This window comes from Lissotriton helveticus, chromosome 9, assembly GCF_964261635.1.
Source record: "Lissotriton helveticus chromosome 9, aLisHel1.1, whole genome shotgun sequence".
NCBI lineage: Eukaryota > Metazoa > Chordata > Amphibia > Caudata > Salamandridae > Lissotriton > Lissotriton helveticus.
The window spans coordinates 688,067,562-688,093,567 of record NC_136070.1 but is presented as its reverse complement, the minus strand read 5'-3'; the positions used below and the strand labels follow the sequence as shown (position 1 = coordinate 688,093,567).

The 26,006-nt window shown below is 45.9% G+C and overlaps 1 long non-coding RNA gene across 1 annotated transcript in view; it reads left to right on the top strand.

The window, feature by feature from the left end:
• LOC144782932 (uncharacterized) overlaps positions 1–24,488 on the top strand; it is a 56,582-nt gene extending 32,094 nt beyond the window's left edge. The window contains exons 3-5 of the long non-coding RNA XR_013601320.1: positions 21,747–21,830; positions 22,498–22,569; positions 24,246–24,488. This is a non-coding gene — a long non-coding RNA (uncharacterized LOC144782932). The remainder of the gene's footprint in view (positions 1–21,746; positions 21,831–22,497; positions 22,570–24,245) is intronic.
• The last annotated feature ends 1,518 nt before the right edge of the window (positions 24,489–26,006 follow it).

The following is a 26,006-nucleotide window of genomic DNA, read 5'->3' as shown; positions in this document are numbered from 1 at the left end:
GAGGAGTCAGGCCAAACACTGAATTTCTAAGGAGAGACCAAGAGTGGGAAATTGAAAAAGATAAAAGTGAGTAAAAGACACACATAGAGCAGTAAGTCTCCCTATAGTGGCTATTTAGGCCACTATAGGGAGATGAGAGTTTGGGAAATTAGCTGGTTAATTAGTGTGATGCATGACTTACCTTGAGACTGCCTTTACCTGCCAATATGCCATCAGATACTCTAACAATGCTAAACCCTTTCACATGTGGCCAAAAACAACACTCTACCAGCACTCCCAGAACTCTAAAATGCCTCTAGGCTCCCTTCACACAATTCCAACCTATACTCTCAAAATGAACACAGAGGTTCTCCAAGTGAGGCAATGCATTATCAAATTACCACAGACCTATACAACACCTCATGCACACTAACAACTGCAGTATATGCACTTTCAACTGCCTCAACACAACACTCAAGCAAACAATCCCAGAGTACACGAGATTGCCTCATGCACCTCCACCTGACACACTATGAATGCCCCCAAACACAATCAAAAGACCACGCAACCTGACACACTTCAAAATGAACTGAAAATCATTCCTCAGAAAACCTCACATCACCACCAGTAATGCTAACAATGAACATACAGGGCCCAATACACAAAGCTACATTTACAAAGGAAGATATAATCATGTGAACCTTTCCAAACCAGTCACCATCTGCTCAGCCAATTCCTGGTGTTTAGTATCTATGAGCTTGGTCTTTTGAAGTTAGTTGTGAATGATCACAATCTTAAATGTGTTTTAATTTATTTTGCCCAACAATGAAAGTGAATGGAGACCAGTCACAAGAAGGAGTCATGAGCAGTTTGCATTGGCAACCTTTCATTCTCTACCCCACATGCACCTATAAAGATGCAACTCATCTAGTGTCCCAAGCAGAAATCTGGCAAACTGCAAGAAGGAAATCATGGAGCACTACTTATAATGTACAACAGGGGAGAGGAGTTGGCCTAAGGGGAGAGGATTTGGCCTAACGGCTAGGGCGCTCGACCTCAGACCTGGGGATCTGGGTTTGAGTCTCGGTAACGAAGCCAAACATCCTGTGATTCTGGGCAAATCACTTAATCTCCCGTGCCTCATAAAAATGAATGTGTGTCCTCATGTAACGTAACTGGTGCTATGTAAAGTGCTCTGATACCCGATTCGGTTCGGGTCAAGTTTGCGCTATATAAAACTCTGCAAAAAAAATAACAGAGCCATTCACGTTATCACTCTTCTTGCCAGATTCACACTCATCTGCAGAACTGTTCCCAAGATGGAGCACAGCTATAGAAAATAACAGGGCTTTATGGATGTCCCAGGAATGGTTAGACCTTGCTTGGAGTCTTGTATGGACAAAGATGGAGGACTGGCTATGAGCTGCAGGTTACCTTCCGGAGTCAGATGAGGTGGTCTTCTTAATCAGTTACTGCTTTGTTTCACTCTTCAAACATTTTCACCTCTACACACAGACACACCACTGCCTTTTCTTTACCCTTAGCATGTTCGACCTAATGCTAGCATTCAGTACTGGATCCGTGAACCTTCTCTGTGATTGTCAACTTTCAAAGCATCTTGGGAAAGGCATTTTCCTTATTCAGCCTTTATATCGCTGGCCTTTTATTCTCCATGTTTTGATGCTCGTCAGTCTCACAGTCACACCCACTGCCACTTGGCGCCCCCCCCCCCCCCCCGGATCCATCCTGAGACATCTATTCATCTCTCTTTGCACCACCACTCATGGCAACATGATCACTCCTTTTGAATCATATACCATCTTTATACTAACACACCAATCTTTTTCTCCTTTGCTAAGTACACTCCCTCCCCAATCAAAAATCTCTGGCTACGCCTCTAGCTGTTGCTCTATTTCTTAATGCTTAAGTCATTTGAGAATTAAACCATCTGTGTCATGGCCCCAATAGTCTCTGTAGCCCACTTAATTCCCATCAACTTCTTCCTGACATCCTGGGATCTTCCCTCTCCCTCAGCAACTTAGGTGTTCCCTTCAACAGCAGTTTCTTGTTTTCATCATTCTTTACCTAGCACCACAAGAACTGCAAGATTCCAACTGTTCACCATCAAGAGATCATGCAAACACCTTCCTTCCAGACAGCCAAAAGCCTGGTGTCTGTGCGAGTTAGGGGAATATTAGAATGCTTCAAGCACCTGATGTAAGCTTTTTCCCAAAACACATCACTCCCTCAATACAATTTATCAATTTTTCCATATTATGCATATTATATAACCTACCTCATCGTTCACTAACCACTCCAATCGACTGGTTGTTTTTTTCCGGAAAATATTGCACAATCCAAGGTATTAACCATGTTTTTGGGGCCAGGATAGCAAAGCCCTCTCCAATCTGCCACTGCTCCTTACATTTCATGTTCCCAACCTCTACTCATGCTTTATCACAGTCAAGGAAGCATCATGTGTCCAGCCAAGGTTCTGATCCCCCTGACCAATCATCCAACTGCGTTGGGATGCCATCTCCACTTACACTCATGCCACTGGCACTCTCTCAGAACATAGTACAGGGTGCCTATCTTTCAAGCTACCATCAGGTGCAATGTCGCTGCTCCACTTCAGACCCATCCTCTCTGATGTTGCGCCCACCTTATCTTTGGTGTGTGACATCCCTTGGTGATGCCTGGCACTGCGCACAAGGTAACGGCTCACCTCGCCCATGCCTACTGCCGTGGCTTGAGAAACTTTCCACACCACAATAAATGCCTAGTGGTACACCGCAGGGTATGTGTGAGAAATGAGCAAAACTCATGATCTGCTGGGACCACATGCTGCACTGTCTCTGGGACTTACAACACTTGCAGGTTAGACTTCATTAGCCAATAGCTGCGCAAAGCTAAAGAGTGCATGTGTTCCCACTCCCAGCCGGTGCTCGGAGTTGTCGTCTGGCTGCAAGCTGCCAACTTGTTCAAAAATCACATTTGCAGTCACAGTCACACATACAAACCATGTATTGTTGCCCATCTGTCCCAGCCTCTCTCAGCACATTTCTTGTATAATGTTTAATTTCATGAAAGCAGCTTTTTTTTACTCAGACACATTCTTCTGGTTGGAACACACTTAGCTGATGCCAATTTTCAGATTATGGGCTGAACTGGCCAGCCCAGCAAACACACATATTGATAAAATTGCATGTTACAAATACACCTGCAATGTTTTTGAAGGAAAATGCTACGAAATTTCGTTGAGCTGTTCTTTGAGAAAATTAGGTCAGGGACATTTTAAGGATTTTTGGGGCCCTGAGCCAATCGTATTTTGGGGGCCTCCGATACGAACAGGTTTGAATTTTTGACCCAATTTCAGCCCTTCCATGCCCTCTCTGGCCAGGCCACTGGCAGTGCACAGGCACAATGGTGCACATTTTAAATGTGTTTACATTTAATATGGCTGAATAGTGACGAGTTTTCAAATTTGTAACAGCAGCAGCTCACTAATATTACTGCAAATAATCTCTGTGACAACCTCGCATTTCTCATATATGAGGTCCTGCTTTGATCTAAAAGAAACTTTTTTGATGGATTTTGCTTGAAAATTATACACTTTTTTTTAAATGTCAGTAATATTTCCCACAAATTACACACACTAAAAATAATTGGAAAGAAAACGGTATTTAAAACCACCTCTTTAAATACTATTCAAGGTCTTTGGGGCAAGACTCTACAGAACAAAGATGGGTCTATCACGGGGGGCCCCTGAAAGTTGGGGGCCAGGGCCAGAGCCCACATTGCCCATGCCTTAAAACGTAGAGAAAAGACTCACCCCACCCGACCAGGTGAGCTGAAGAATATACAGAAATTATGTTCACTGATATTTTCAAGTGCCCCATTTTACATATTTTGGTTTGTGAAGTACAATTTGAAAGTCTTTACTTTCAACATAATAGCATGAATAATGCTGGGGTTAGAGCTCCAAAGTCAGCAGAGAGGTAAGCGCAGGGCGAAGTACAAGAAATGAAATCTACATCAACGTGTTTTTGTTGCCATACCAGCAATTTCATTTCTTGCATTTTGCTTGCTTCTCTACTTTGGAGCTGAGATTCGAGTCTGGGTGTCAGCTCCTGGACTAATCACAATTTCCCAGTGCCTACCAAACAAGCATTTGCAATGCAATAGGTCTCGCAGTAATTAAGTTTGAGCTTTTGGCATTGCTAAATATTGCAACACTAATTGCAACCCTGGCTGCCTGGATGCCTGCTGGACTGGGAGGCTGGAGGACTTTTCCTTGCTCTCACAGATGTTATTATTCACACAGCTCTACACAGCTCTGATGATGCACCTCACGCACGGGGCTGACGCAGGTATTAATTACACAGCTCTGATGATGCACCTCAGGCACGGGCTCACAGCTGTTATTATTCACACAGCTCTGATGAAGCACCTCAGGCACGGTGGGCTGTGAGCCTCTTTGGGCTCTAAAATAACCAAATGCCGCTACCACTTTAGCAGGAGGGGGGCAGGCACCGGCAATGTGCCCCGACGCACCCCCTTGTACAATGATGGCCCCCGGAGCCCTCATGGGCTAAGAAAGCAAACACAACTGCCCCCGTGATACTGGAGTCCCGCTCGGGGGACTCAAAATGATAATGGCGCCAGGAGCCCCTGGGGGGCTTTGAAACAATATGCCCCAAACGTTGGAGTCCCCCTTCTGGGGACTCGAAATAACAGTGCCCGCAGAGCTGCTGGAATTAAAGGGGGAGCGGCCCGCTGCCTTCCGGGGCCGCTCCAGGAGTATGCCCGGGCCCCCACGGGGCCTCTAAAGAACACTGGGGCCCCCGCCTCGAGACGCCCGCACTCACGGTACCTCTTGGGGACTTCACTCTGTCTCCGTGCTGCTCCGGGGCTCCGTCGGCAGCGTCGCTGCTCCCAGGGCAGCGGGACTCTGGCACCCGGTCCCGCTCCTGGGGGCCGGGCCTCTTTCGTGGGCAGCGGGCGGGGTAGAGAGTGAAAAATTTGCAGGGTTTGCGTGGCAGAAAATGCCCCCGGAATCCCACCGCGCACGCACCGGAAGTCAGGCAATGTCGCCTGTGACGGGGCCGCGTCCGGACCGAAAGAGGAGGCAGGCGGAGTAAATGCGTATCGCGGCCCGGGGCTCCTGTGAGCGGTGGAGAGCCCCGGGGCCGCCAGCAGGAGGTTGCGCAAGTGTTGCGGGGCTCCCTTGACCAAGAGGGAGCCCCGGGAAAGGACCTGGCAAGAGCCGCAGCGTGAACTCTGCGGAGGGGGCACGAGGCACATGCCCGGTGCCTGCCCCTGCCGCGTGCTGAGAGCGGAGTCCCCCGAGATTGGCCCGGTAAGTTCAAAAAGGCTGGGGGGGCTCGGTGCACTCGTGTGTGTGTATGTGTGCGACGGCGGGGGGGGCGGGGGGTGCACTTGTGTGTGTGTGCGCATGTGTGTGTATGTGTGGGGGTGTGTGTGTGTCTGTATGTGCGCGCGTGCATGGGCGCTCGTGTGCGTGTCTCTGTGTATGCGCATGCGTGTGTGCTGTTGGAGCTTCCCAGGAGACAGCAGCTGGCCACCGCGAGCGCGTTCGCGTGCGCGTGGCCTGCTCCGATCGCCTCTCTGGAGAGGAAATGCGCGCGGCCAGGTGCTGTCTCCAGGAAAGCTGTGTCAGTAACAATAGATCTCTGGCAAAACAGCGCTGCGCGCTGTAATCGCCACGAGACCTAAAAATGAATGTGTGCAAGGGTAATGTAACTGGTGCTCAAGTAAAGCGCACCAATCCATTCGGGTACAGTTCGCGCTTTATAAAACAATAAGTTTAAAAAAGCAGATCATGCTGTTTTCCCCACCCAGCCTCTCCACCCCTGCCTGAAGTTCCTTTACAAAGTGATTCTGTAATTCAAGTTTTTTTTTTTAAAGAGTAGCTGACAGCAATTTTCTATCCTGAGGGTATGTGAAATATACACTAGTCACGGATCATTCACAGCAGCTGCGTCCTTCAGTAAAACACTTGCTAAAAGCCAACCAGCATCCTTCATTGCTTCCTCGATTGTGCGAATGCCCATTACAGGCCCAGTTATAACCGTCATAGCTTTTGAAAAGTACTGTAGCATAACGGTGGACATTTAAAAACAGCGTGCAGATATTGCAAAATAAGGAAACTTGTTTTACATTTATAATGGTGTAACCTTGCTTCCTTTGCAGTCGGTCGTGTATCGTCTCTCAAAGTTTCTCCAAGGTGTTACCGGATACGTACCTCATTTGCCTCGAACACAGATTAAGTTGTTTTAAAACTCCTTTCATTTTTTTTCTAAAGCTCTATAATTGTGTACTGTACCAAGGAATATTATAATGTGGAAAGTGTAAACTGGAGGCTGGGGCTGACTAGATCGGATCGTGGCACTTTAACATTTTACACAATTCAAGTGATTGATAAAGTTGAGATAAACTCACCACAGTACCTAATTCATTAGCGAAATTTGGTAAGCCACACCTGCACTGGTTTCTTGTTGTTTTCATATCAAGGCCAGCAGCTTGGACACCTCGAGCGCACTCACTTGCTGCACTGTCTCTGGGGCGTTCGGCAGATTACAGCAATGTCTCGCAGCCGTCTGCTCCCTCTACTGGTAAACAAGGGCCAGTGCAGCTTTCAGCAGACGCTGATAACATCTGAAGAATGAGATTTCTTCGTTACGTTTAAGTGAGGAAATCTTTGCGAATGGTTCGGAATTTTGCCAACTACAACTATGTAAATAAAGAGGGAGGTGTTCCAGATTGGTGTTAGAGGCCAGTTTTCATTTCCAAGAGGTATAACAGGAAAGAAACTACACGCAAATGAGGGTTAGCTCCTGGGCCGATCTGATCGGCCTGAGCACTTTCGCTTTTAACACAGGGCCGATTAGATCGGCCCGTGGCACTTCTTAGGTTAAAAAAATCTTTTGCTTGAATTTTTAACAACGTAACGCTGCATTGTCATCCACCCCATGCTTCCCTTGCACAACAACCCTTTTAGTTCAAGAACACCATGAAGTAGACCCCACTTAAGTCAACTGCGACCAGTCCAGTAAACTATGGCGGGATCTGTGCTCCAGACAACTGTGTGCTTTCCCCAAGAACTTCCTATGGGTTGTCTACTCTGGGTATTTTTTTCTGCTCTTTCCACAGTCCCCACAGTCTATCATACTTATGTGAGCATCCTCTGGACCTATACACTGCTTCCTTAACTAAAGAGCAGTAATCCATCCCTCTTAGCCAGTTTGAGATTGGGGAGGCCTCATGGATCCCCAATGGCCCGCTATGTGACGTTTAACCAAAACACAACCTATCCCAGCCATCATTTTTTGCCCCCTTACCCATCCCACCCGTGGAATACTTCCATGATTCCCAATATGGAGTTGCATTCTATCAGAAATCGACATACCATTTCTAGGTTGAAGAAAAGCAGGTTCAAATACACCTGAATGACCCGTCATTCCTATACAACATGCATAAGAGATCCTCCACAGCCTGTCAGGGGTGTAATACATTCTTGGAAAGTATTTAACCTGGTCTAATCTAAAGCAAGGCAATATTTCTAATTCTCCAGTTGCCAGTGGTGTGGAGGAGTGTGGCACAATGGTTAGAGCGGCAGACCCTGATGCAGAGTTCTGGCCAGGGACCAGGGTTTGATTCCCGCCTCCGCGGGGTCTCGGGCTCAATTTCCTTGGACCTGTTAATTCTCGCCTCGGTGCCTATTCTAATCACGGGCCCCATGCTGCAACTCTGGGCAATAGCTTGCTTAGCCTCCACACTGGCCCCAACAGCGCTAAGGATGCCTGGCTTCACCCAGGAGTGGACACTTCACAGGGAAAGCCAGGAGGGGTTCCACAGTGGTATGAGTATCAGCGCCAGGAAGCCGAATAGGCGACACCGCAAGGTGACCATCTGGTGACAGTGCGCTCTATAAGTACAATGACATTTACATTGTTTGCCTCAATCCATTTGTTATAATCCACGGGCCGCAGGTCCGATTCCTGCAATTTGTTTAGCAGGTCTGGAACGTTTATCACCAGAGTTCTGTATAAGCAAGATCTGTCCTTCCTACCAATAGCTGACATCATGAGTCAGATTTCTTATGGGCTGTACTCTGTGAGAGCTGATATGTGTGCATTGTACCTGACCGCCAATTGGTAATTTTGATTATGCATCAATAATTAAAACTGTTACATACACATAGTATAAGTGATTAAATAGGATTGACTGTGTTAAATAGCAAGGTTAAAATGAAGGTTAAAAGGGCCTTATTTGGCCAATTATGTCCATTTAGTGATTCTTTGGGTTAAAATTGAAAGAAAGGTGCTCTGTCCTCCATTTGTACTTTCCCGTGCCGATGTTGTTTTGCCTGAAAGGGAATCTTGCATAGATTTGCATATAAATAAGTCTTGTGCAAAGTGCCGCTATGCAGACTAGGCTTATGAGATTCGTGGGACCAAGTGTCTCCTATTATGGTCTTTCCGCTAAGCAGTCCTTTGTTGTGTGTTGGCTGTATTGTAATGCTTACTGGAGTTGTGCAATGTGCTGGGCTAGAATGGTTCTAACTTCAGTCTCTTCTTTGAAATATTGAGAAATTTTGTACATCAACAGGTCAATTGCATGTTGACAGATATTAAACTAATCGGCACTGCCTGTCTGCAGGAACAGATCCTGTATAGATTAAAGAGGTAGCTAGATTAGATGTTATTCTTGTACTAGGCTTTTGCAGTTGCAAATTATGTGCGCGAGAGCTTCCGTTCCGAGGCTATATAGTTGACATTTGTTGTCTCTGGGTTTCTCTTCCTTGGTGGAAGGTGTGGTAAGATCGGCATTATACCCATCCTCTATTGTAAACATTTCTCTTTCAGATGGATATTGAATTCATAACTAAATTATTTTAGTAGTTTGGCTGCTACATAGTTGTTTAGTACATACCAGGCATGTACTCTCTTCGCAAGTGCAGGCTTAGCTTCTTCCATTGACAGTACTTTGATGGTCTTGTTAACCACTTCCCTGAAGCTGGTGTGGGACACTGATGTTGCCCATAGGTTTTCCAGACCAAGGGAATCTCTAAGATACATTCCCACCGGTAAGTTCTTTCTTAGTGATAGTTCAACCCAAAGTTGCCAGTTCAGTGTATCTTGCTCTGCCCCTGTGATCTTGTGCCAGCATTTTATAAATGCACCCCTTCTGGCCAGTAAATGCTTCGGTAACCCAAACTCTATCCTTATGTGGGCAGGGGAGGTGTATTTCGGGAGGCTGAAGATTGTTCTAAATGAGCTGGTGATTATATTCCACAGTAGTGGTATCTCTTCCTCTCATGGCCTCGCTCCTGTATGTTATAGTTGGCAGTTGTTTGACTTGGATAATCTCTAATAGAGGGCTCAGAGAGGGCCCGGCAAACACTTTTTAAAAAGTTTTCTTGGTGAAAGATATTGTATTACCTTTTTGTTTCAGTGTTTCCATATGAGGGTTGAAGGAGCCTTTATTATCTAGTAGAACACCCAAGTATTTATATTCCTTTGCTGATTCTAGTTGGTGTGTGTCTAGCAGCCTAACTGGTGCATGTCAGCGCTCTAAGAAAGAACTGGTTTATGTGTAAATCATATTAAGCTTTGAGTGGATCATAGATCATCATATGGTGTGTCTGCCAGACATCTCCCAATTTAGGGATCCCCAACTTATCTCAGTGCCCTGGACCCCAACCATTTTCTATAGCCATGTACTAATCCACAGTGGCTTATTCCTAGTGGGCACCCTCCACTATCCAACCTACTGCAGTGCCTCTTGCCAGCTAATCACAGGAATAGCTGAAATAGCTGGGAGAGTGGGCAGGGGGGACTCCCCATACAGCCAAAAGCCTGGGTCCCGCCCGGTTAAGAGAGTCCGCTCGAATCTCGTAGCTGGGTCCCTCCGATCCCCAAAGATCCACTCATTAATCGCAAGCAGGTGGACCGACTAGTAATACAGTCTGATGTTTACTCCCCCTAGTCTGCCATCATAAGGGGATTGTATGCACTTCATAAGGGAGATTCAAAGTGCGATCCTCCCTACTTGTAGCTATTGATGTTGGCCAGTAGGGTTGTAAATGAATGGGTACAGATTTTGTGGGGCTAGTGTTGCAAAACTTATAACAGCTATGGCAAGGCCACTATTTTTAAGAGGGCTATACGCCCCATAATGATCGGGTGAGGGAGCTCCATCTTGCCATATATCCCTTAAATTTGCAAGTCAAAGGGGTGATTATCCTGTCCCAGCGTTCCTGTTTGTCTCTTGATATGCGCATGCTCTATTGTTAGACAATTGGTTTCTGATTGGCAAAAGTATGCACCCTGTCCAAGCAGAAGCCATAATCTTGGTCAGGGTAAGCTAGAGCCACACTTAAAGATAACCTGTGCTTACCCTCTGGTGAGGCTTATTTAAAGAGGCAATGTGTAAAGTATTTGTGCAACACACACACAGTAACACAATGAAGACACCATAAATAGACTCCAAACAGGTTGAGAAAAAGCAGGTTATCATATTATAAAGAAAATAAGACCAAAATGACAAAAATCCAATGTACAGACTTTGAGATATTGAATTTTAAAGGCATAAATGCAGTAAAGTGCTTAGAAGCAAGTACTGCTAAAAAGGTTACTTTACGTCGTGCTGGACCAGGTCAAAGTCAAATATCAGGCTGACCACATGGAAGTGCAGGCCAGCTAAAGAACAGGTTGAGAAAAAGCAGGTTATCATATTATAAAGAAAATAAGACCAAAATGACAAAAATCCAATGTACAGACTTTGAGATATTGAATTTTAAAGGCATAAATGCAGTAAAGTGCTTAGAAGCAAGTACTGCTAAAAAGGTTACTTTAAGTCGTGCTGGACCAGGTCAAAGTCAAATATCAGGCTGACCATATGGAAGTGCAGGCCAGCTAAGGAACAGGTTGAGAAAAAGCAGGTTATCATATTATAAAGAAAATAAGACCAAAATGACAGAAATCCAATGTACAGACTTTGAGTTATTGAATTTTAAAGGCATAAATGCAGTAAAGTGCTTAGAAGCAAGTACTGCTAAAAAGGTTACTTTAAGTCGTGCTGGACCAGGTCAAAGTCAAATATCAGGCTGACCACATGGAAGTGCAGGCCAGCTAAAGAATCCACGCAGGACCTAGTGAACAAAGCACCTTTCCTGATCGCATAGTGAGAAGTGTCGATCTGCGCCATATAGTGAAGGCGATGCGTCAGCTCCGAAGACAGGTGCTGGAGTCATGAGGTGTCGAACAATTTGTTACATCGGATTCTACCACACAGTCGAGGGGATGCATCAATCTCACCAAGCAGCAGTGGCGGTGTACTCTGTCTGATGCATCGAACTCAGAAGGCAGAGTGCTGGTTCCAATGTGATGTGCTCATTTTACTTGCGCAACCGGATCGATGCACCCGTTCTGATATACACAGACAGAAGATGCATCAAATTCCAAGCAGCAAGTATCTGGGCCACATCCAGTGAGTTCAGGCACAGGAGTAGGGGTAGAAACTTTGATATCTTGAGTCTCAAGCAAGAGGAGGCAAGCCTTGGAGATCACTTGTAGGGATGGTAGAGTCCAGCTCTCCTTCCGCAGAGTCAAAGAGCAGCAGACAGCAGGGAAACACAAGAGAAAAGCAAACCTTCCAAGCCTGCAGTCCAAAGATTAGTTATTTAAACAGCACAACAGTCCTTGTAACAAAGATTCAAGTTCAAGATCCATAAGTGCCTAATTTTTTTTGGGGGGGGGGGTCAGAAACCCAGTACTTATACCCAAAAGTGCCTTTGTTGTGGCGTGGGATGACTTCAAGGCAGCTCTCTTAAATGCACATGTTCCCCTTACAGGCCAGACCTGTCTGCCAGACTATCTGTGGGGGGTAATCAGTCCTTTGTGTGGAGACAGGATACTACCTATTCAAGTGAAGTCTTAACCTCTCCATTCCATCCAGCCCAGGCAAGGCCATCAGAATGCAGATGTATGTAGATGGGTACTCAAACCCACCTATCCTTCCTGTGTTGTGGCTGTCTAGAGGGAAAGCACAAAGTATAGCTATCCGCCACCCCAGACATGCATTAGAGACAGGCTGTCAGGCACACAAAGCAGTAAGTGTAGAGAAATGTCCACTTTCTAAAAGTGGAATTTCAAAAATAGTAATGGTAAATTAAACCTCACCAGTAAGTAAGGTTTATCACTACCTTTCCAAACATATGAAACAGGAAACAGCTACTCCTCTCTGATCAGGAATTATAGCTTAAAAAGTGTATTAAGGAATTCCTGAAGCTAATCTATGAGAGGAGTAGGCTTCACAGTAGAGAAAAATGAAATATGCTGTTTGTCTCTACCAGGACATGCAAACTATAGAGTAAATGTCTTACCTTTCGCTTACATACCACCCTGCCCTAAGCCTACCTGAGGCCTACCTTAGGGGTGACTTATATGCAATAAAATGGAAGTTTAAGGCTTGGAAAGTAGTTTTAAATGCCAAGTCGAAGTGGCAGTAAACTGCCCACAAAGGCACTGCAGTGGCAGGCCGAGATGGGTTAGACAGGCTTCTTCTGTTGGTGGGACAATCATGGCTGCAGCACACTAGCGGCAGTAAATTTACAGAGGCTTGGTATGTGGTATACCACCTTACAAGGGACTTACAAGTTAATTAAATAGGTCAATTAAGTATACACCAATTGCACACATGTTTAGGGAAGAAGCACATGCCCTTTAGCACTGATTAGCAGTGGTAAAGTGCTCAAAGTCCTATGGCCAACAAAAGATTCAGCAAAATGTGTAGCCAAAACGATTGAGGTAAGACCACCATAAGACTGACAAGTCTAACACCAAGTATTTAAAAACTCCAGCTTGCCGGGGAGTCTGGAAGTAAATCTGGAGGAGAACCCACCATAGGGTTTATGGCTGATTCACCCAGTTCACCCTCAGGCCAGACACTTCTTTGCAGATTTTTAGAATATAAATTAGCTTTAGGATGGATTGGTTTAGGCACTGGATATAAAGGAGGACATTGTCTGCATAAAAAGAGATGCAGCCCTCTAATTTTCCGCCATACCTCAAACTCTACACCTGCACGTCCTGCCAATCTATTTGGCATGTGGTTCAGTTGCAAGAGTGAGCAGGAGAGGAGACAGTAGGCCTCTGCCTATCTGGAACTGCTTTGAGTAAATCCTGTTCACTCTGACCCTAGCCCATTGCATCATGTATAACAGCCTCACATACTAAAGGAATCTAGGACCAAAATTAATATTTTTTAAGATATTGTGGAGGAAAGACCATTCAAATGGGCCAAAGGCCTTCTCAAAGTCAAGTTGCATCATGGTTGTGTGGTCAGATACAGAATGTATGTGGTCCAAGTACATATTTAGCCTCCTAAGACAAGGCCTTGTGCTTCTGAATGGCATAAAGCCATTTTGATCGCAATGCACTAGGGGTCTCACCTTTTTCAGTAGCCTGGTTGCTGAGGCCTTTGCAACTATTTTGACTTAAATATTTATTAGGGAGATCAGTCTGTAAGACGCGCAGTCTGTAGGTGGCTCTATGGTTTGGGGAGGGCTACCACTGAGGCATTCCAGATATCATAAGGAAGTAGCAAAGCTGTCTCTGCAGCTTCAACCTTCGTGAGGAAGTGAGAGTAGTGTTGATGCAAACCTTTCCAAGAATTGCATATGGAATCCATTTGAACCAGGTACCTTCTCAGATTGCATCTCCTACAAGGCTGCATATAACTCCTCCTTCGACAGGTGAGCATCCAAATTCACCCTCTCACTACTGGAGAGCCTCGGCATGACCAGGTTTGCAGCTAAGAGGTGTTGTTGCTCCAACCCGCCCGGCGGCTTTGATTTGTAAAGTGCCTGAGAGTAATGTGTGATTTGTAATGGGTTACCCCACTGTCAGGCCCCATGTCTATGGGACAAACCTGTCTTCCAGAGTTGGCTGCAAGCCTGTTTAGCAATTATCCTGTCTTGCCTCAAATTCCTACTCTCGGTTTTTAAAAATCAGACACTGGTGCCCTGGCATGAGTCATCAGTTTCTATTTAAGGGCCTCCTTAGTAGCCTCTAGACTACAAAATGTGTCATGATCTCTCATTTGGTTCAGGCAATAATCTAATTCCCCAATCTGCCTTTCCAGTGCTGTACTTGTCTTTCTCCTCCCACAGGGTATGGAATTGGAATTGGAAGTGGATTTGTAAGGCGCGTAGCTACCCGGGGGCGTCACCCTGTATTGGACTCGAGGAATTAGCTCGGGAACAGAAGAGACCTAGGAGAACAGCCAGGTTTTCAGGAGCTTACGGAATTTTAGTAGGTTGGTTTCCCTGCGAATGTTGAGGGGAAGGGAATTCCAGAGCTTGGAGGCATTGTATGAGAATAGGCATCCTCCTGACCGCGCTTTCTTGATTCTGGAACCGTTTGCCAGAAAGAGGTGGTCGGATCTTAACTTCCTGTTGGCTTTGTATGGTTTGATCAGGGATCTCAAGATTGGGGGGCCCTTGTCCTGTAGAATTTTATGTGTAATACAGAAGGGTTTGACATTGACTCTCTCATGGATTGGGAGCCAGTGTAGGGAGCTTAGGGCAGGCTTAGCAGAGCATAATTTTTTTGTGCCTGTTAGCAGCCTAGCTGCAGAGTTCTGGACAAGTTGAAGTTTGTTTATGACCGATTTCGGGGCGCCAAGATATTGGGCGTTTCCGAAATCCAGTCTGGACAGGATGAGACCCTGAATTAGGAGTTTTCTGGAGTGTGGGGATAAAAGGGGAAGGATTTTACATGTGGTGTGTAGGAGACCAAAGCAGGTTCCCGCAGTTTTCCTAGCTTGTATTTGAAAATTGAGGTCTTGATCGAGCCAGACACCCAGGCTTTTTATTTCTTTTTTGGGAGCTGGAACTGGTCCCGTGCACGATGGCCACAAAAGTTTTGTGGTGAGTTTAGATTGATTGCCTAGCACTAGGATCTCTGATTTGTCTCCGTTTAGTTTGAGGAGAGATTTGCTCATCCATCTGGAGATTTCTTTGAGAGAGGAGCATAGATTTTCCTGGCAGTGGTCCGTCTGATTTAGAGAGATCATGAGTTGGGTGTCGTCGGCATACGTGGCCAGGTTGATGCCGAAAGGGGCTACAATTTCCTCCAGAGGGGACATATACACGTTGAAAAGTGTAGGGCTTAGGGATCAGCCCCGAGGCACCCCGTATGGGAATGGCACAGCTCTGGATCTAATGTTGCCTTCGGCGACCTGAAAGGTTCTATGTTCTAGAAAAGATTTGAGCCAGGATATTGCTGAACCTGTGACTCCTATTCTGCTTAGACGATGGACAAGTATAGAGCGGTCCACCCTGTTGAAGTCAGCGCTTAGGTCTAGGAGGATCACTGCTGTAGATCCACCTGCATCCAGGACCATTCGTGCCTCTTACACCACTGCCATCAGGGCTGTGTCTGTGCCCTGGCCAGGCCGGACCCTGTCTGTGAGCGGTGTAGGAGTCTGTTGGATTCGAAGAAGGTGGAGAGCTGTAGGTTAATGAATTTATCCGCCACCTTGCTGATTTCAGGCAGTAAGGATATGGGCCGGTAGTTGCCCATCTCTAGGGGGTCCAGATGGGATTTCTTTTACAGTGCTATAACTGTAGCCCTTTTCCAACTGGGGGGGATGGTGCCCAGTTCTAGGGAGGTGTTAAGTTAGTGATGGGGGGGGTGATGGTTGGTGTCATGAGTTTCAGGATGTTGAAAGGTGCGGGGTCGAGTGGGGAGCTACTTTTGATTGAGTTTAAGATATGGGGGAGCATCTCCCTTATCAGGAGAGAGAAGGAGTCAAAGCGGGGGGTGTTAATTGCGGGGTGCTGGGGGGAGGTAATCTGGTGAGTAGTCGGGACGGGGAGTGTTTTTAGGATATTTAGAATTTTAGTGGAGAAAAACTATGCCAGTTCGTTGCATCTGCGACCCGAGGGGTCGGTGAAGGGGGGTGGATCTGAAACTTTCAGCAGTTTTTTGACAATACGAAATGTTTCCCTAGAGGAGTTGGCGGAGGCTTGGATTTGTTCTTTATAGAAGGCCGCCTGGGTTGTTTTTAGGTTAGCTTTGTAGGACCTGATGGGTGCTTTGTATTCTATTTTTTTGTTATTGGCCCAGTCCTTCCTGAATATGCGTTCAAGTTTTTTGCATTGTTTTTTCAAGTCGCGGAGTTCTGGGGTGAGCCAAGGGGATTTGAAGGTTCCATTTTTTTTAGGTAAGATTTTTCTTGCCAGTACTTGATCTAATGAGTGGAGAATTGCTCGTCTACTAAGACTGGGTCTGGTTCGAATGAGGGGGTGGTGATTTCGAGTTCGCGTCTCCAGTACTCAGGGACTAATTTTGACCATGGGCGTTCTGGAAAGCGAGGTGGAGGCCCGTGAGCGGGTTCGGTGTTGGTTTGCCAGTGGAATGATACTAGGAAGTGGTCTGACCAGGGGATGGGGAGGGGCTTACTCGTTTTTAATTCGGTGATGTTTGAGAAGATGGGGTCTAGTAAATGGCCTTTTACATGTGTGGCTTGTTGGCTTTTCAAGAGAAGGTGGTAGGAAACCAGGTCAAGTGTTAGGTTCCCTGCCACTTCGTCCGAAGGGTCATCAAAGTGGAGGTTTAGATCTCCGAGTAATGTAAAGTTGGAAGAGGAGCAGGCACGTGAGATGATGGCTTCCATCAGGGTGCTACATGTGCTCCTGGTGGGCGGTACAGGAGAATGCCCGAAAGTGATTTTAAAGGGGAGAGTTGGATGATAAAAAGAACGTTTTCACAATCAAGAATCGGGCTGTCTAGTATGCGGCAGGAGAGGTGACTTTTGTGAATGATTGCGATTCCACTGCCTTTCCCAGTGATTCTGTCGAGGCGTTGGGTGAGGTATCCTGGGGGGAGGGCTTGAACGATGTCTGGCTCTGAGCTTGGGGATAGCCAAGTTTCTGTCAGAAACAGAACATCTAGCTCTGTGTCTTGGAGAAGCATATTGATTTCCAAGGAGCGTTTGGGTAGGGACCTGCAGTTCAGCAGAGCCATGCTGATTGAGTGCTCGATGGGGGGTGAGATTATCTTTGGAGATAGTGATAGAGTGTAGGAGCAGTGAGTGTAGTTGCTTTGTCGTTCCTCCAGGGAAAATGAGTGGAGGCATGGTGTATTTGTGTCTGAGTTGTAGTAGTGTCTCCCGAGTGTAAATTCTAGGGGCTGATGGAGGGGGGCAGCGATTCCTGGCCCTGGGCCTGTTCTGGCACGGACGGGCACAGACGGGCTTGCCTGCGCGAACACAATGGCATCGTTCTTTTATGGTCAAACAGGGTAGACCAACTAGCCTGCTAACCTGCGCCGCAAGCGAGGGGAAGTTGTAATCACTTCCGGTCCCGCCTTCACTCCACAACAATCTGACTACGTCAGTGGTGGACCGGGGAAGGGGGTGTTTGACAAGGTGAACGCTGTGTGACTAAAAGACAAATTTAGCTGATTAAAAAGTGAAAGAGCGCAAGGTCTGCTGAGCAGAAGTGGTTTAAAATCAATGGGAGCCCTTTGCCACTCGCTCCAGTGATGTGGCGATTCAGTCTCTGTTACCTGAATGATGAGTCTGCCGGCGCGTGTGAATGCTCAGTTCTTGTACTAAGGGTGGGCAGAACAACTAGCCTGCTAACCTGCGCCGCAAGCGAGGGGAAGTTGTAATCACTTCCGGTCCCGCCTTCCCTCCACAAAAATCTGACTACGTCAGTGGTGGACCGGAGAAGGGGGTGATTGACAAGGTGAGCACTGTGTGACTAAAAGGCGAATTTAGCTGATTAAAAAGTGAAAGAGTGCAAGGTCTCCTGAGCAGAAGAGGTTTAAGATCAATGGGAGCCCTTTGCCACTCGCTCCAGCGATGTGGCAATTCGGTCTCTGTTACCTGAATGGCGAGTCTGCCATTATTAACCCCCAAAGAACTGTTTCATTGCCTCCCACAATGTGATTAGGGAGACTTCTGTTGTGGAGCTTGCTCTTAAGTAGAGTTCTATCTGTTTCTTCATGTGTTCTTAAAACCTAACATCCTTCAGCCACCCAACCTAAAGGCTCCAGTGCATGTTAGACCTACACCTCCCCAGCCCCATAGTTAATTAAATCGGTGATTGGCCCAACAGTACCCCTGCATGAATTGTAGCTCCTGACGACTATCAGAGTCCAGCAGCTGGGAGGAAGAAGTAGTCTAGTCTTGAATGTGACCTATGGGAGGGGGAATAATATGTGAACTCACATGCCGACTTGTTCTTTGCTCTACAAGGATTACAAAGCCGCAGGGACTCCACCTATGGTTTAGCCCCTCTTTTCAAATCAAGTTGTAGGTACATGATATCATTGAAATCTTCCGTACGATAAGCTCCTCATCCAGGCCCAGGCCCAAGGTGATAACTGTCATCAGATTTTTCATCGTGGTCGCGTGCAGGGTCGGTGGAATATACACAAACACTACTGCCAATGGAATGCCAAACAGGAAGCCTGTAACCATCAGATAGTGTCCATGACCATCAGGGGAAAAGTAACTTATCTGGAACCCCTAGTGAACCCTGCATAATTAAAGACATAGGCCCAGATGTAGGTGGCCGTTTCAGGCCATTTACCGACCGGTAACGGCCGATTTCGGCCGTTACCGACCGGTAAATGGGTTTTCGGTATGTAGGTGCAATTTTTTACAGAATCGGTAAATTTACCGATTCGGTAAATTTACCGATTCTGTAAAATACCGAATCGGTATTTTTACCAATTCGGTAAATCTGAGATGTAGGTGGGACTCTTCTGAGTCCCAAGAGCCGTACCGATTCGGTATTTTACCATCAAATCCAATTTGATGGTAAAATACCGATTCCGGTGTCCATGCACATGTGTGCATGCACACCTATGCCATATGACAGGCACACCTGCCCTTAGGGCATGTATGCCTGCCACATGGCACCCGAGCCTGTTTTGGGGGGCCAGAGGGTGTCAAAGTGACACCCCCTGCACCCTTGTGAAAATCGGTATTTACCGATTCGGTAAATACCGAATCGGTAATGCCCATTCATTCCTATGGGCTTCAAAGCCCATAGGAATGAATGGGCATTACCGATTCGGTATTTACCGAATCGGTAAATACCGAATTGTTCCGATTCGGTATTCCAGCACATCTGGAATACCTACATATCCACCCCTCAGATTTACCGATTCTTAATTACTGATTCGGTAATTTTCGGTAATTAAGAATCGGTAATCTATTCTACCTACATCTGGCCCATAGTGTCCAAAAAGGCACCCCTATTCCCAAGAAAATGTGTCTCTTGCAACAATGGAACCACTAGGACCAGATTGTGGGCCTGTCGAAGGATGGGTGTGCATTTTATTTTATCCAGCAACCCACTGAAATTCCAAGACAATTGCTTGTAGTGGATGATGCTGTTGCCCGAGGTCATGGCAGGTCATTGCGCCCTTTTGACTGGGGTCCGCAATCTCTTGCATGAGACGTAGTATTGTGACCAAATCAACCCTAAAGTACCCAACTCTCCCCCCAACAACCCTCTACTCAACACCTCTAGGTGGAAGTATTTTTCACCCCTAAAAAAGCAGCTCCAATAGAAACAACATACAATACAATGTAATACTAAATCAAAATAAAGTAACCACAATAATCTTGTGTTGTGGGGAGTGGTTTGCCTCGGGCCAGCCCCTCTCCCCAGAGGCAATGTGTCTCTTAGCCCTCCGTGAATGAGAACACACTTGTAGCTCTACATGAAGGAAAGAAAGGAAGGAGACTAAACCCCTCCTCTATGTCGCTGAATAATATCTCATCATCCACTAGTAGGGTCCCCTCCCTGGTACTCACCAGAGCTCTATGAGGAGGATGCCCTATGTTTATCCTCCTGTTATAACCAGATTTGGTCTCCTATCAGTCTGCTGCACTTCAGCCTCGAGTGGGATGGTAGACCCCCTTCAGTCTCCCGAGATGTCATTGGCTCCTTTGTTGATATGGGCAGTTATTTCATCTCCGACGCTCAGATCCAGGTCTCTTCCGGGCATTAAAATAAAAATGGTTCCCTACTGATACATAACTTTTAGTTTGGCAGGGTACATCAGCACATACAATGTACATAGCCCTGACTTTCCACTTAACCTCTAAGAAACATTTACGAAGGAGCTGCACTTAACTGTGTAATTGGGGAAGAGCATAAACTTGGAGTCGGTGCAAAGGACGTCTGGATGTTGGCGTGCCTGCCGTGGGATAGAGTCTCTGCCTAAAAAGTTCAGTACCCTAATGATAATGGCTCTAGGCTGTGTCACCGGCAGAGGGCATGGGGCCAGCGCTCTGTATGCCCTTTCCAGAACGAAGTAGGGGGATAGCTCACAATCCGGGACCCTGGTTCTGAACTATTCTGTGAGGAATTTCTCTGGGTGCTGGTCCCCCACGCCATCTGGCAGGTCTACCAGCTGGGAGGGTCCTCCTTACACACAATGCAAGGGACATCTGCCCTCGCTTGTTTCTGTGAGGCCATGTCTTACTGGCCCAGTGCTGGGGCACTCTCTCTCCCCTCCTCTCTCCAGATGTCCTCCTGAGACGCCACGGTGATCAGGCGTGGAGTAAGGCTGGGCTTGTGTTACCGTCACTGCCCCCCCATTGGCTATAGCAGTCTCCCAGGACTTCTGGGCTCCCAGAGGGGGATCACCTCCTGAGGTTGAAGCCATGTACCCAGTCTCCTACCTTTGGGGCGAGACATCTTGTGTGGCTCCCGGCCTACCTGGGCTATAATCTTAGTCCTGGATGCTCATGCTGCCTATCCAATCTCCTCTACTCTGGCCCAGCAATTTGGCTGTCACAATCTGATGTGGCTGCCTAAACATGGAAAGCAGTCCCTACCACTCCCCTCCCATGTGGCTGTTTCCTTTGTGCCCCAAGAGTCAATACGGAGGTAAAGATGGATCGCCGCTGTGGGATTTGCAGCACCAGGATGGGTACGTTGGCAGCAGTCCAGTATTCCGACATGTCGTTGTTTGCCTAATGCTTTTCTCTTATCCCTGGCTACCTGCATGGGCTTGGGTAGGACAAAGGGTACAAGAGTAGGGGCCACAACATGGATGTTTGCATCAGAGAAAAGGTTGCTCCATAGTCGGCTCGCCCAGTCTGAAGTTGCAGCCCTGGCCACGTATGGCGCCCAGTCCGGCTCCTCCACTCTAAGGTACCTGTTCTGCTGTTTCCAGCCACCTCTTGGAGAGTGAAAGCGGCTTTGTGCCACACCCCAGCCACTTGGCTGTCTTCTCTCCCTTGCACGACCCAGGAGTCAATGCACAGGGAGGTTTACCATTGCGATTTCACAGCTTCAGGTGATGTTTGTCACCAGCAGAATCGTCTCCAGGCAGGTCGTACGAACACCCAGGCTGTCGATCGCCAAAATTGTCTCTCATCCCGGGCTCCCTGGATGGGCTCCGGTGGACCAAAGGTGGTTAGTATATGGGCCACCGCACCGGTATTTACGGCTGAAAAAGGTAGCCTAAGGGTCGGATTCAGCAGGATTCTCTGCTTTTAGAGGGGATGAACACAAGGTGCTAAGGCTGTGAAATGGCCAATAGGAATCGAACATAGTATGCTATCTCTTGTACAAATGTTTTTCTTAGTTTTGTAGTTTCTTGAGGTGTGCAGCCTTTTGTGACTTCTGTCTCTGTGAGACTCATGAGAGTCTAGATGTGTTGACAACGGTCTTGGTAATGCTGATATGTTAATTATATTTTCAGGATCCATCTATTCTGCTTGAAGAAGTAACACCACCGGAACACAGGGATGCCTTCGATATGCCCACCATTGCAGCTGAGAAATATGTGAGTCTTCTTTAAAGTTCTATACCAGCAAGTTCATGTGCCCTCTCTCTGAAACTTTGTCGCTTCCATTCTATCTACACAAAATAAAGTAAATACACAAGATACCAGAGGAATAACTGCCCATGGAAACTGTACTCCATTCTCAGAAACAAAATGAATTCATTACAATATTACCAAGGAATGCATGGTGTAGTAACTCACTCAGTCTCTCATCCAGTGGTACCCTTAGAGAGCTAGAACCGATTTCGTAACTTCAACGCTGGTTTTACTGCACAGTGTAAATGGATAGAGGTGGAAGCTATCTCTTGCTGGAAACAGGAATTAATTAAAACAATCCCCCTTCTGACTACAAGACTAACCTCTTCTGTGAGAGAAGAGAACAAAGCACACAGGGGTTGATCGTATTTGTGGACGAGCAAGGAACTATGGGATCGAAAATTCCCTTTCACCGTAGGAGCAAATTTAGATTTTTCTATCCTCATTTCTAAACCAGGCAAAGGATTCAGCTGCATTGGCAATGAGCAACAGAGAACACAATCTCCTATTCCCTGGGATAAACTAGTTACTGACAATGCCCACAGTTTACCATTTTTTAGAAAAATAAGTCATGTTATGCATGTTGTCACATCTAAATAGCCTTCTCGTTTCTATTCTCTCTATCTACCAGCTCGAGGACATGATCAAAAGTATGAAAAACACTCTCAAGTTGTGCGACTACATACTTTCTAAGTAGGGTGAGGTAAGATTTTGATGCTTTTGTTTTTTCTGTCAATGTCAGTGAGAGTATGAGTAGTATCAGATTGAAAGGATCACACAACAAACCATCACTAATCGATGGAGTCACTGGAATAAAATGTAAATGCAAGGTGGATTTGTACAGTGCTGCTTCTCACCCATGAGGGTAGCCAGGCGCTTCTTCCATACAATTTTGGGTTTGCTGTACTTACCAAATAATCCACTCTATTCTACATAGGTTACAGATTTCCACAAATAAATGTATTGATAGTTTAGAATAATCAAAAATAACACATGGTGCTGCGCCACGGCAAACATTAACTACTCACCAGATTACCTCACCCACGTGCTATACTGGGATACGAGAGGCAAAGCTTTTTTGGGAGAACAGCATTAATGTGTGATAAAATAGCAGAATAGTATTCTCACAGAATGTAATAAATTATGCTGCATAATTTTCACTGTGTCCCATAATATAGCATTCCAAATGTGCCTCCTGAACATTGATATTGTCGAACACTAATATAACTGACAAAAAAGCGAGCCAAAATATTAAAAGGTAAATATGAACAGATTTTCTGTACCCTAATTCCACATATGTGTACCAAAAATATATATACATATGTCTTCATTTATGTGGAGTTAAGAATGGTAAATATATCTGCCCCTCTTTGCATTTACCATTCAATATTTTGTCCCTCGATATTTTGTCCATGGCATTAGTGTGCCACAATATTCTTGTACCAGACGTTCAAGAGTACAATTGGCCCTTCATAGTCTCATAATTCCAAAAGCACTTCTGACAGAAGGCCTTTGAATAATGTATTAAATTACATTACAATTGGGTGTGTTGAAAAGGAACGAAATACATAGGTTTTCAAGTCTAGAGAAATATGTAGAGAAATATGTAACCAACAATGGAGATGGAGAGACTGAGGGATCACATCCCATTGGTGCTGGAGAAGGAGTGATTCTGGGGTAGGGTTGTCCAAAGCAGTTGTCATCAAAGAAATACGTCTATGTTAGGAAAGATTGGGTGCAAAACGTTTTAGAAGAGAATGACAGTGGACCTTTACTTTTGTGAATCAAGCCCTTTTTGTTTTTATGAATTCATAGATGTATCATCTGAAAATACAGCCACCAGGAGCTTGGCTGTAATCCCAGTATGGATGCTTTGTGATTTCAAAAGAAGAGCATAATAATTCGGAAAATCTAGTTCAGATGCAAGAGGGGGCTATGAGTAAGCATGGGTATCTGCTCCCTTGAGTCTAAGACTGGCATTTATCAGGTCGGGATCACATTGTTAAAAATAATCCATCTGATTACAAAACACCTACTGCCTGTTTAGGGACTTCACAGAGTCTTCAATTCTGTAGAGTAGCTCCAGTGTAGTAGAGGGTGTGACACTGAATAGAGCAAGAAGCAGCTGCGGGGTACAATATTTGAAGGCAGCACATTTTTATGAACTAACTTACCTCTTGTCATATTTGAAGAGGCACAATCTTTTCAGTGCTGAATCCCCTTCACCTTGGTTAAATGTATTCAAATTCTTTGCAAGCCAAAGTTGGAAACAAGCCAAAATATATCTTAAGAGCTCATGGTGCCTCAATTGCTTGCTGCACTGTAAGGATGGACAATTGCCTACTTGACCTATCTGACCATGTACCTTTCGACTTCCAGGTACCAGCCTAAGTGCCATGTCTTTGGCCTTTGATTCGGACCACTGTAGCTGATATCACCGATAGCATTTATTGAGGATCCCTCACCATCTCCCTGTCTGATAAGCACTCAGAGCTGAAACACCATATCGCACCAGAGGACATGCAGAGAACCATTAGAAATCATTGAACAGTAAAGCTTCACCAGCCATAGAGAAACACGAAGATTCGACTTTTGTGATTTGGTGAAGGATGATGACCCTATCTCAGGAGTACGGTTGAGGATCACCTTGAATGACAACGAAGTTTTGCTTCCTCCGGTCTCGGGCTCCTACATCAAATAATTAACTGATGTCAGTCTTGACACGTTGGTTCATCACAACCTGAGCAATATTAAGGAGTTGTAAATAGTTATTGTACAGCCATGATGAATTTTAAATTGCCTACTATGTGTAATGTGGATCGGACTCTTTAAAATATTTGTATTGCGAATGTTGTTTCCCAGACCCACTGAATATAATCATTGTACATTTTTTGTATGTAATCTATTTTTAGGGCTCTTTGCAGTAAATATATTTTTTTTAAATAAATCACTCTTGCCTTTAATGAGAACTCTCATATATTCTTGGCTACACAGTAATCCTTCAAGATCGAGTTTCAAAACTAAGTAGGTGTGGGGCCCATTGCATCACCATTCGTCACTCATGAAAAATCACTCTCAGCAAGGTTTTTCTATGCAGAATTTAAGATTTGGATTAAACATGTTTCTTCAATCACATTCAAAAGTTTGAAACACAGGGACCCACTGATCTTTGTCTATTAATTCACTTGGGTCAGTCCTGTGCAGGGGAAGCAATATGAAATAAAGAATTCCTTTCGTTAGCCTGGGGGGTAAACTGCTCCACTCGTGGAGTTTGCAGAGTTTTCCCCACTCTGCTCTCCGCACAGAGTGCAGAGTTTCGAAAAAACTCTATGTAGTAGCATGGAACTGAGATTTTCCTCTCGGATGGTTTGCCACTCTAATTTGGCAAGAACAAGCTAGGAAAATCCACTGCTAGACTATGTCCCGGGGAGATTTCTCAACACGGGCGGTCACAGCAGGGGATTACCGCTCACATTGAGAAGCCTGCCACTTGCGTTGAGAAAGCTGCCACTCAAGTAGAACATCAGCTCAAGGGGCAGAAGGAAGCTGTACCCTCTTGTGCTGCAGGTGGTGGCATGTGTGCTGTAATAATCCCAGTACGAAACATCTGTAGCGTGACTTAACTCACTCCGCCGCATGCGGAGCTCAGCGGAGCACAGTGGAGTTTTTTTATGACTTCGTGAACTCCACCCAGGCTTACTATTCTGATAGATACATCTGCCGTGTGGATTCCTCACCTTGTTAATATCCCCTTGCGTCAGCAACATTCGGAAATTCTTTTTGTAGCTTCGCGCCGGCGTGGACTTGGACGTCATAGAGGCACGGCATCGCTTGCGACTCCGCTGACGTCACCGACGCCTACAATAGGCCCACGCCGGCGTGATGACATCAGTTCCCTTTTTTCCGCGTCGTCGACGCTAACGGTTTCGGGATACTCAGTAGCTTTTGGTAACTCTGTTACTGTTTTTCTTTGTTTCTCTGTTCTCTTGCATCTTTGTCTCTTTATTATGTCGACAAAGAAGACAGGATTTAAACCCTGCAGGGAATGCGGAAAGATGATGTCCGTTACGGACCCACACCAGGACTGTATTTGGTGTTTGAGCTCCGACCACGACGTAGATGGATGTTCGTCGTGTCAAA